Raw genomic sequence first — 12,196 nt, forward strand, 5'->3', positions numbered from 1 at the left:
CCCAGTCAGGGCGTCGTGCATCAGCCTAGGGCTGGCCCACCACCTGTGCCAGGGCACAGGACGGCCAGTGGGAGGCTGGTGAAGGTGCCAAAAAGACTGGATCTATAGGGGACTGAACTCTTGGGTTTGACTCACTGTAACTGCTTTTTGTTTGTTGTTTCAAAAAAAAAAAACAAGAAAAGAAAAAAAGAGATGGAAAGGAGAGATGTGGATTTTGGTTTGATTTTGATTTGCACTAAAGAATGTTTGCTATTGTAATGCACTGCCAGGGATTTCAGCAATGTATAAGTTATCATCTATAAAAGGGGAGATGTTACAGGGAGTGGAAACCACCCCCCTTTATAATGGTATGCCCCAGCAGCATTGGGGGAAGTTGTGATGTTGACATCCATGCAGCAGTTCCAATACAGTCACACTAGAGTACATACTACTGTCTCGTGTCTCCTGATTTATACATACACAAACACCCCCCCCCCCCCCCCTTGTGGCCACAGGGGGTACTGCGCACTGAACGCATTTATAATTCACTAATACATTCATTATTAATCTATAATTTGTTACATTGGAAAAAGGGCTTCGTTAAGACCTCCATATTATTATGGTCAATGCCTGTGTGAAAAGTGGGAGTGACACACAGACACACATTCAGACATGCCTCAGGGTTACACAACGGGACCACCTAGTATGTTGACGATCATCTTCCATCAATCTTTCATAATGTTGTCGTTTGTGGTCTAACTTTATCTTTTTACATGACTGGCAATAAACTATTTCTCAATAAGTCAATGGGCCTCATGCGCCAACCGTTCTTAAGAAGTTCTTAAGAGGAAATTTGTTCTTAGACCCACTTAGGAAGTTTTTAAGAAGGTTTTGGGATCCCTCAATGTTTTCTTAGCTGTAATTTGTTCGTAGGTAAGAACAGAATCTACGCACACTGTGGAGCACTCTTAGGGTGCCTTTTTTGTTCTTAAGTGCAATCTGAAAACAAAGGAAAAACAGCGCCCTCTGCATGATGCTCAAAGTTTGGTCTGAGGACCTCAAAGGGTCCTTGAGGAAGTTCCAGGCAGTCCACGGCAAAATATGGAACATTTTACCACTTTAATCCCATTTTATACTTTGATAATAGCCAATCTACAAGCTCACAAACGTGTCCCATTACTGCCCATTTTGAGCTTGTAGATCGGCTATTTTCGAAACATTTTGATAAATCTTCAAAACATTTCCCTAGCAGAAAATATTTTCATATGGGGGTCTGCAGAATGCATGTCAATTTGGGGGTCCTTGACATGAAAATGTTTGAGAACCACTGGTTTAGACTTTACAACCCAACCCAAACAAACACACCATACCCACCACATAACCCCCCCCCACCCGCCATCATCCCCCCCCTTTACACCCCCACCCCGTATACCAACAGCCACCACCTCCATTTTCCTGTAAGCTTCCTACCTGCTAGCCCCCCTATCCCACCCCTTGCACCACGATATCACCCTCAACACCCCTATTTCCTCACCATTACATACCAAGCAGTTGCTGCCTTAAAGCCCCTCCATATCCATGCACCCTCCAGTGCTAACATGTTTTATATCCACTACTATCCACTACTTCTGAACATGACATATGGATAATATGATAATTTCAGCAAATTTACATTGATGTCTAGTGGTGAAAGTTGACTATTGTGAGATAAATAATAAAATACATTCATGAATATTGAAAATATTGAAATATTGAAAATATGAACATTTCTGTTCACTTCATTACCTCCACACCACAGTACTATTGCCTTTTAATGTTTGGAGTCTGGTGTTCCACCATATTTAGACTTTAGTTTAAGTATTCTTGACTTCACTCAACTTTATTTCTGTGTATGAGGTCCTGTGATTTCTGTGTGCTGAAATCACACACAGGTGTGACTGCAGGCAAGGCCATGGAGTCATGCAAAAAAACACCCACCTGGGTAAAACACAGGTAGGAAAGTGAATTCCCAATGCCTTATATGGGATTGGTGGGGCGGTTCCCTATGGTAATTAGGATGCTAATTAGGATATTTGGGGCGTCTACCTATGATAATTTGAATGAACTGGCACACCCCTTCAAGTTACGAGGATTTGGATTCATCATCATAAGAACATGCTTACGAACAATTCTGCCTACTTAAGAACGTTTCATGAATCTGACTGGACTTCACTTAGGAATTCACTTAGGAAGAAATGTAAGAGGAAAAGTTAGTAACTTATTGGCGCATGAGGCCCAATATCCTCTATATATCCTATATATATAAACTTTTACTTTTATTTGCAGACACTATAGGTCCAAAATACAAAAACAAGACACAAAAACAAACAATAAAACATAGAGGTAGCCTATCACAATCAGGCTATTATCACTCCATACAGCAAATCATTTAAAAAACATATAAACATTTCCTCCAGTGTTTCCAAAAGCAAGAGGAGAACCTTGTATCACTCTGTGTGAACCCTGTTAAGGCCATGATTAATGCATTATTTGACTCCTTCAATCTACACATAAATCTGAACATAAAATTCCTCAGTACAGCATGAAAGGTGGGTACATTACTAGTTACAAACATCTCACTTGCACTGGTCCATCTTGGGAGTTTCAAAAAGATTCTAAAAGCATCATTATATGCCACCTGAAGTTTTTTCATTTTTCCACTGCTAAAACGTCCCCACAGTGCCTCCACACTGTCTCCCCACTGTCCCCCCAGTGCCTCCACAGTGTCCCCACTGTCCCCCCAGTGCCTTCACAGTGTCTCCTCAATTTTTGGGAGGGGGGCGCCGCGAAAAGTCCTGCTTGGGGCGCCAGATTGCTCAGGACCGGCCCTGGAAAGAGGGAAAGGTGAGCTTCTGGTCGTCCTTTGTTTTACACATCATAACGACACTCTTTTTAGAGTTAAACTTTATGTCAAATAAAAGGCCATACTTGGTACAGACCCGTAATAGCTGCTGTAGGCCAGCACTGTATGGGGATAGTACAACAAGATCGTCTGCGTAGATCATGTGATTGATAAGGTTATCCCCCACCATGCACCCAGTTTTACACTCATTAAGCTGTTTAGATAAATCATCCATGTATAAATTAAATAATAGTGGCGACAAAATTCCCCCCTGGCGCACTCCATTGGACACCAGAAAGGGTGTTGACGTACTCGTTCCCCACCTAGCCTGCATAGTTTGGTGAGAGTACCAATACTGCAGGACCCTTATTAGATATAATGGGACCCCTCGCTCTTGTAGTTTTAAGAACAGTTTGCCATGATGGATACGATCAAAAGCCTATGAGGCATCCAGAAAACACATAAATAGTGTACTGTTATGACTTCTGTACTGACTGACAATTTCCTTGAGCGTGTAAATACATAAATCCGTGCCATGTTTTTTCTTAAAACCAAATTGGGTGCTAGCCCAGAGAAACACATTGCCAGCAGCACTGAAACTCTATGGCTAGAATGTTTCAGATGTTCTGCTGTAATCATATCCTGGCCACATGCTTTGTTTAAAACTAATTTGTCAATAGCATAACTCACCTCATCATGCCTGACAGTCACTCCATCACTGTGGGGAATCTCACCAAGGTTGAACGCATCACTCTTAACACAATTCAAAATATTTTCATAGTGCCTTCTCCATAGCTCAGCAATGTTATCCGGCCCAGTTATGCCATCAATACTAGAGGGCATCGGCATCTTACTATTGTTAAGCACCTTCACTTCCTTCCAGAACTCATCAACATTGTTTTTCTGTAGCTTTTCGGCCATAGAGTTTGCCCTCATGGCCTGTTCATTTATTTTAATGTAGCGCAGAGCGTACTTATATCTAGAGTTAGCATGCTTCTTGCGTTCACACTCAGGGCCATGCCTAGGCTTTCCTGCTAGTACCCAACATTTAAAGGTTTCTTTAGCCTCTACATACTGTTCTTGAACATATACATTCCAACCAGGTTTCATGTTATATCGTATACTTTTTTTTCTTTTAAGAGGATTGCTTCCCATAACCAAACAGTTTACTATTAAATCATACATTTTACACAGGTCATTATAATGGCCACCATCCTTACAATTAATGTTTCCACATGTGATAGCATCAACAGGTAAATCAATATTATTTAAGTAGACATCAGTCAGTGCCTTGTACTGCTGTAACTCATTTTCTGTGAGGTTTGCCCAGTCCAGTTTGTAATTTAGTTTTGGGTTATCATAGCTAGCTAGCTCAGGTAGACCTTTAACATTTACAGTCACAGAGAACGGCATATGATCTGCTGTGGCCAGACCATGAAGGATCTCAATCCTCTCTATACTGTCGTGTGCATCAGCTGTAGATATACAGTGATCCAACCAGGATGTCGTATGCCATGCTTCGCTAATGTAAGTATAGCTTCCTACTGGCAGGAGCACCTTGCTGGACAGAATAACCTTGGCCGGGTTTCTCAAATAATTATTCTTACGCATCTTCTTAAGAGCAAAGTTCTAGGCATGCGCAGTGAAGCATGACGCCTGTGAACATAGACGTTCCGTGCACAGATGTGCCACGCAATGGTAGGCCTCAGGCCTGGTATAGGCCTCAGGCTTGAGGCCTGGTATATGGTAGGCCTCAGGTCTACCATTCTGAAATTTAATTTAATAATATTTGGACTGCTGGACAGCTGACAGTAGGCTCTCTTTACTCTTTAAATTAATCTGTGACATGTTACCGATTCCGACCCGTTCCGAAAATATTTTCAAATAGTTAAACCGAACCCGAATGGATCCGTGACAATTTCGTCCGATTCCGACCCGTTCCGAGATTTCTTTCAAATTCCTGAGTCCGACCGAAATTCGATTATTTCCGACATTCCGAGAGACCCGAACCAGCTGAGCCAGGCAGACATAAATGTGGACTATATAGAAATAATATAACTATACCATTTTATGATTAAAGCGCGAGAGAGAGACAGAGAGAGAGACACAGACAGACAGAGAGAGACTGCGCGCTATAGAGGGTGAGAGAGAGAAAAAAAAGAGTATATATATATATATATATATATATATCGTCCATATAACCGCCCACGGGCCGTTATTTGCAAACTTAATCCATATCCATAAAAGAAATATAGGCTAAGTGCCTATGCAGCCTATCCAATTGTTTTAATTCAAAGTGGTATAGGCCTATACGGTATTCTGTGAAATGTTTATTGTCATCCGTGTATCTAAGCTCCAAGTGTTGCATGACAGCGCTTTGTGAGCTTAATTGCAGATCATCTATTTTCAGTGCGCAGGTCCTCACTGCCTCAGCAACCACAAAGTTGATATTTAAATCGTACTATACTCGGACAATCTTCAACCGATTGTTCTAATTCCAAATGGCCTATAATCCGTGAAGTGTAAATTTTCATTGGGTGTATAATTCATGTTTTTTATATGCTTTTATTAAATTATATGGAGTGAGATGCTAACATCGGCATATAATGCTCTGCTTGACATTACATTTTCTATCGCCTTTCTATGTGTAGTGTAGGCCTATAAATTATGTTTTATTCAATTGCAATCTACCGGTACGTAGGCCTACAGTTTATAATGAAATCATTGATTTGTCCGCTGCTTCCCCTTGCTCAATCAGAACATGTAGTGGTTACACATGTGTGTTGATACGCTCCCTCTTACAATTAAATCAAAATGCAATGTTTATTGTTTACCATACTAAAAAAGATGACTGCATGTTTGGTGGCGAGCCTTTCCAAAAAAAAATTAGCCTACTCCATTCATATACTGCGCCAAGGCGCTGCAAAATGAAGACGACGCATGGAGTTATAATAGCTGCAATTTCCTAAATGTGCTGTCACGGGTAATCCAATAATTCTAAAATAAATATAAAACATATGGCAAGATGGCTGAAATTCTCTAGATGATGCTAAAAATATTAATTTAATTACTACATTTTTATATTTAAAAAGGCTTTAGGAAAAACGGGGTTGCTTCTAAATTCCTTCATGCAGGAGGCCTTATGACATGTAAGGCTGTGCTCTATCTAGGTATTCTATGTCTATCTTGTCGTGTTTGATGGCGTTTCCCAAAAAAGGACATGGTGTCTGATTCGCTGCCCATGCAGCCAATTAGACAGCAGAAAGGCTTAGAGCCCTATGCGCGTGCGTACACTACAACTCTTACGCACAGTCTTCTTTGAGAAACCCGGCCCTTGTTGTCTTTACAGAATTGGATTAAGTGTTGGCTAAACATTGAGTTGCTATCCGAAATGTCTATATTCAGGTCTCCCATAACGTATATACTTGAGTATGCATTTTCTTTAATATAAGAACTAATAAAAGCAAGCCTATTAAGGTATTCATCCTCATTTTTGTAACATTCATATGGAGTGTAAACGTTTAAAATGATAAAAACATTCTTATTGTGCACCACTTGCACCAATCCACTTCCAGCCTAATCACACTGACAAGTGGATCTAGTTTCTTATGCCATAGAATGGCCACCCCCCCGGGAATTCTACCACGCAGTATTCGTGTACTTAAGTCCGTTGTAGATTCCCCTGCCCCATGGAAATCAGTATGCACAGAGTTAAGTTTATCGAGATCTTGAGTTGCTAAAAAGGTCTCCTGTATACACAAGATATCAGCACTCTCTAGGAGCTTGTCAATAACAACGCGCTGCGCTCTCTCCCCTGCGCCCTGTCCGAGGCGCAGGTCCCGCAAGTTATATGACACAACTCTCATAGTTCATAAACAAGTTTATCGTGGTGTAGAAGCCCCAGTCACGGGCTCAAGCATCCGTATGACAGGTGGTAATACTACGCCAGCCCCAGCAGCCCTTGGCTTCCCTACCCCTATACCAATTCCATTTCCCGCCTCTATATTTCACATTCCAAATGCGTTTTCAGCAATGGGATAAAAAACAGTTTTTATACTGTTCCAACTAGAGCCCCGCCTGGGGGGTTCAGACGGGTGGAAGAACCAGTCTGAGCAGAATAATGGGTCAGTCAGTCCTGGGTGGACCAGACTGAAGAATACACTGTGGGTCAATAAAGAGAACGTCTGTAGTCTGGCCGAACCAGTCGGTCAAAGATCTAAACCTGACCTAACCAGTTGATCAGAGCTCTTCTAAACTCAATATTAACCCCATATTAGACCTAAGTTTGATTCTACAAATGTCTCCTAAATCATGACAGTTTTCTGAATAACCTGTGTTTATATATCAGTGGTTCTCAAACTATTTCAGGATCGCAGAAATTATATGTAATTGGCCGCCGATCCTCATCTGAAAATATGTTGTTCCAGGGACCGCCCAGAAGCAACGATTTGAGTTAAAAACGTTCGCTCTGACAGAATATGTATTCAAAGGTTTGCGGCCACATTTTCACATTTTTTCAAAAATAGCAAGTGCCGCGCTACAAGCTTGTAGATCTGCTATTTTTCAATAGCTAAAGTATAACATAATGCTTAAAACACCAAAAGGGGTTCCCGCCCAGATTGTATTAAGATCTGACGCTGAGTCGACAAATCTCAACAGTTTTCTGAAAAGTGGTGCTCAAACTTTTAATTTCAAGTACCCCCAAAATGTACATACTTCAACATCTCAAAATATGTTGTTCCCTCCAGGGACCCCTGGGGTCCCCCAGGGTCTCCAGGGACCCCCAGGGGCCCCCAGAAGCAGAGATTAGAGTACATTTTGTTTGACACACTTTTTAGACTTGAGAGGTATACTTTCAAAATGCCCAGCTCAACCATAATATATATATATATATATATATATATATATATATATATATATATATATATACCTGGGGGTCCCTGGAGAGAACAACATATTTTGAGATGTTGAAGAGTACATGTACATTTTGGGGGTACTTGAAATGAAAAGTTTGAGCACCACTTTTCAGAAAACTGTTGGGATTTGGAAGAGATTTGTCGACTGGTGTTTTAAGCATTATGTTATACTTTAGCTATTGAAAAATAGCAGATCTACAAGCTTGTAGCGTGGCCGCAAACCTTTGAATACATATTCTGTCAGAGCGAACGTTTTTAACTCAAATCGTTGCTTCTGGGGGGTCCCTGGAACAACATATTTTCAGATGAGGATCGGCGGCCAATTACATAATTTCTGGGATCCTGAAATAGTTTAAGAACCACTGATATATAAACACAGGTTATTCAGAAAACTGTCATGATTTAGGAGACATTTGTAGAATCAAACTTAGGTCTAATATGGGGTTAATATTGAGTTTAGAAGAGCTCTGATCAACTGGTTAGGTCAGGTTTAGATCTCTGACCGACTGGTTCGGCCAGACTACAGACGTTCTCTTTATTGACCCACAGTGTATTCTTCAGTCTGGTCCACCCAGGACTGACTGACCCATTATTCTGCTCAGACTGGTTCTTCCACCCGTCTGAACCCGCCAGGCGGGGCTCTAGTTGGAACAGTATAAAAACGTCTGTCCGCCACTTAGTTTTTCGTAGCAACTTCAACCACCATCACCAGAAAGAAGAGCTCTGACGCTGAACCCACAAGCTGAACATGTTCAAGTTGCTGTTTTTCACTCTCCTCCTCGCCGGCTTTGCACTGGACTGTGAATGCTACTTCATGGGGATGCAGTGTCGCGTCCCCGAGGAGCAGAGCGGCGGCGCTGTGGGAATATTCCCCGGGGTTCAGGGCGCTGTGGGAATAATAGACGTCAATGGACGATGCAAGCTGTGTTCCGGAGTGGTCATCAACGGATGGTGCTGCGATCTCTCTCCTTACGGTAGGAATTTGATGTGATTTTGTTTGATTTCACAGACTTTATCGTGGTGTAAAGCAACTTAGTACTTAAAGGACCACTTCACCACTTTTCAACCTATCTTCATATAATAGGTCCTCACTATCACTAATAATCATGAAAAAATGGCACGATTTTTTTTCTACTCGGTCTGTGTCTCATGGGAGGGCTGTGGGCAGTTCAGAAACCGTCCTCCAGTGACATCATCGATGGGGAATACAAGCTAATAGAAACTGCAGGCTTTCTTGTCCTGAAAAGTTGCAATGCGAAAATGGAAGCCATCGTTCTCACGATAATGAAAATCTAAAAAAGAAATCTGCCTAATGATGATGTCACTGGAGGACGGTTTTTAAACTGCCCACAGAGACACAGACTGAGTCAAAAAAATGGTGGCATTTTATCATGATTATTAGTGAGGACCTATTATGGTGAAAAGTGGTGAAGTGGTGCTTTAAGCAACATTTTTAGGTACTTTTACTTTACTTCAGCATTTCCAACTTTCTATTGCCCACTTTATGTTTCTACTTCACTACATGTATCTCAGAGACTAATATTGTACTTCTTGCTCCACCACAGTTATTTGAAAGCTTATTTTACTATAGTTACTTTGTAGATTTGTATTATTATTACAAAACTACAGTATATATACTTTAGCAATTTGAATGTAGCTGATCCACAAGATCACAACTCGTAGTAGTGCATAGCGGTATTAGTGCAGAGCGGCACGCACGTGCACCGTTCTGTTCCTGCTCACGCACGTGCACCATTCTGTTCCTGCTCGTGCGCGTCACAATTCCTTTGGTACCACGCCGCGGTACTGCGTTCTACGAGCATATACGCCGCTGGCAGAAGGAGGATAAACGGGGCATACTCCTCTGCACCGCTTATTTCAAAGAGGTAGAATAATGGTGAAAGTGATTTGAAGCCCCTGTAACTAACTAATCTCTCTCTCTCTCTCTCTCAGAACTCTCAAAGGATTGCCCGTGCATTGAGCCCGAGCATGGAACTTTTACATTTACTTCCTGTAAGGAGAGAGCAAGTTACACATTGATGTTGGGTTGGGAGATGTGCCAGAACCTGAGGACAGCGAGCGCGCACGTGAAGTGCATGAAGAACAGCAAGCTGCGCTTCATGCTTCAAGAAGGCTAGAAGGTAAGGCAACGCGTAATGTACAGGTTTTTTTAGTATTTATTTAGTATCAATGATTCAATATACAAATAAATTATACTTTATACTATTGGCTTTGAAAATGTACTTTATGTACCAAAAGTATACTCATTGTGCAAAGTTTTCAAATGCATACTTTCAAGTATCTTGAAAATAGCTGCATGCACCTACAAGCTCACGCGCGATGCGACACATTGTGAGCTTGTAGATCTGCTATTTTCGAACGGCCGACATGAAGTGGTTAATGTATGTTTTGTAAAACAAAGAACTGTAGTGGAGTAATAGTAGAAATGTTTGGCAAAATGTACACCATGTCATATTTTTAAAAAATACTCCACATCTAGACAATAACATCAGTTGAAATAAATAAATAAATAAAAAACTAACAATAACATCAGTTGAAATAATAAAAAATAAATAAGTAAATATAAAATATAAAAACAATGGGAATATCTTGACCACTTAACCCATGAGCGTCGCAGTCCCACCCCTGACCAGTCCCGCCCCTGACCAGTCCCGCCCCTGACCCCTGATCCCCCGATGAGCGGCCCGAGGAAGGACCATTTTAGAATGGTCCTTCCTCGGGTCAATATGGGTTTTTACACTCTGTTCTCTGTCAAATAGATTTATTTGATGCCAATAATGTTGTACTTTTACTGAAGTACATTTTGGATAGAGATCTTTTTACTTGTTGTAACTATTGGGCGTTTCTATAATTGCGGTAATAATTGGTAATTTTACGTGAGTACTACTCCCACATTCAACATATACTTCTTAATTCAGTTACCATGACATTAACAGCTGAAATTAATCAATTAATCAATCAATTAATTCATTAAAATACAAAAAATGGAAGTCATTTCCAGGAATATATAAAAAATCTACTGTACATGTACTGTACATCGTTCAAACCCAGAGTTCCAAAATGCATCAAATAAATGTATTGCTCATGAACAATGTGTCTTAATTTCACACTGAAGTTCCAGTTTTAAATGATGTTTGTTGTGTGTTTATAAACCAACAGCTGTTCTTCTGAAGACGCGGCAGAGGGAACGCCTCCAACCCTCCCATACGTCTTGATGAATTGAATACACTGGACCACAATGGTGTTATCCTGTTTACTAGCATTAACGTTGTATAACTGAACCACCTCTGTACTTTATACTGTAAAGGTCTCCACACACCGGGCGCGAATCGGATGCCAATTCGGATTTTTAGCGGCGTTTCGCCATCGGTTTTCCGAAAAACGCGGATGGTGTGCAACCACCTTTACTGTATAACTGAAGCTCTGTTACTGTATAACTGAACCTCTATTACTGTATAACTGAACCTCTGTTACTGTATAACTGAAACTCTGTTACTGTATAACTGAACCTCTGTTACTGTATAACTGAAGCTCTGTTACTGTATAACTGAAACTCTGTTACTGTATAACTGAACCTCTGTTACTGTATAACTGAACCTCTGTTACTGTATAACTGAACCTCTGTTACTGTATAACTGAAGCTCTGTTACTGTATAACTGAACCTCTGTTACTGTATAACTGAAGCTCTGTTACTGTATAACTGAACATCTGTTACTGTATAACTGAACCTCTGTTACTGTATAACTGAACCTCTGTTACTGTATAACTGAACCTCTGTTACTGTGGCTTATTGGCCCAAAGCCTGTTAATAAAGTATTCAATCAATCAATAAATAGCAATTAAGTGTCTGTTTTCACAACTGAATGAGATGAGTACACAAATTAAATGTAGACGTTTTTGTTTGTTTTTGCTGGTGAAAACCGATTAATGAATCTGTATTATTTTGAGACCATTCCGATACCGATATGGCATTTTTATGGCCGATATGGCATTTTTATGGCCGATATGGCCGATTCCGATTATGCTACCGATTAATCGTGCATCCCTAGTAATAGGGTTCCGCGGATCTGAAAAATGTGACATTTTCAGATGGGCGGAACGCAGTGAATCTAGTTAACCAATCAGCTAACCAAGAATAGCTTGAGAATAGGGCTGTGAATCTTTGGGTGTCCCACGATTCGATTCGATTCCGATTCTTGGGGTCACGATTCGATTCAAAATCGATTTTTTCGATTCAACGATTCTCAATCCAAAAACGTTTTTTTTTTTAAATTCAAAAGCATTTTTTCCCACATTCAAAACAAATTTCTATTCAAAATGATTCTCGATTCAATACATAGGAGTTCATCACAATCTACTCCAGTCTTGAACTGAAGTGACAGTAACTTGAAAATGACT

At 40.7% G+C, this 12,196-nt stretch overlaps 1 protein-coding gene across 1 annotated transcript in view; it reads right to left on the minus strand.

The window, feature by feature from the left end:
* lamb2 (laminin, beta 2 (laminin S)) overlaps window positions 1–12,196 on the minus strand; it is a 138,971-nt gene that overhangs the window by 59,864 nt on the left and 66,911 nt on the right. The window lies entirely within an intron of this gene.

This window comes from Electrona antarctica (genome assembly GCF_951216825.1).
Source record: "Electrona antarctica genome assembly, chromosome: 2".
Classification (NCBI taxonomy): domain Eukaryota; kingdom Metazoa; phylum Chordata; class Actinopteri; order Myctophiformes; family Myctophidae; genus Electrona; species Electrona antarctica.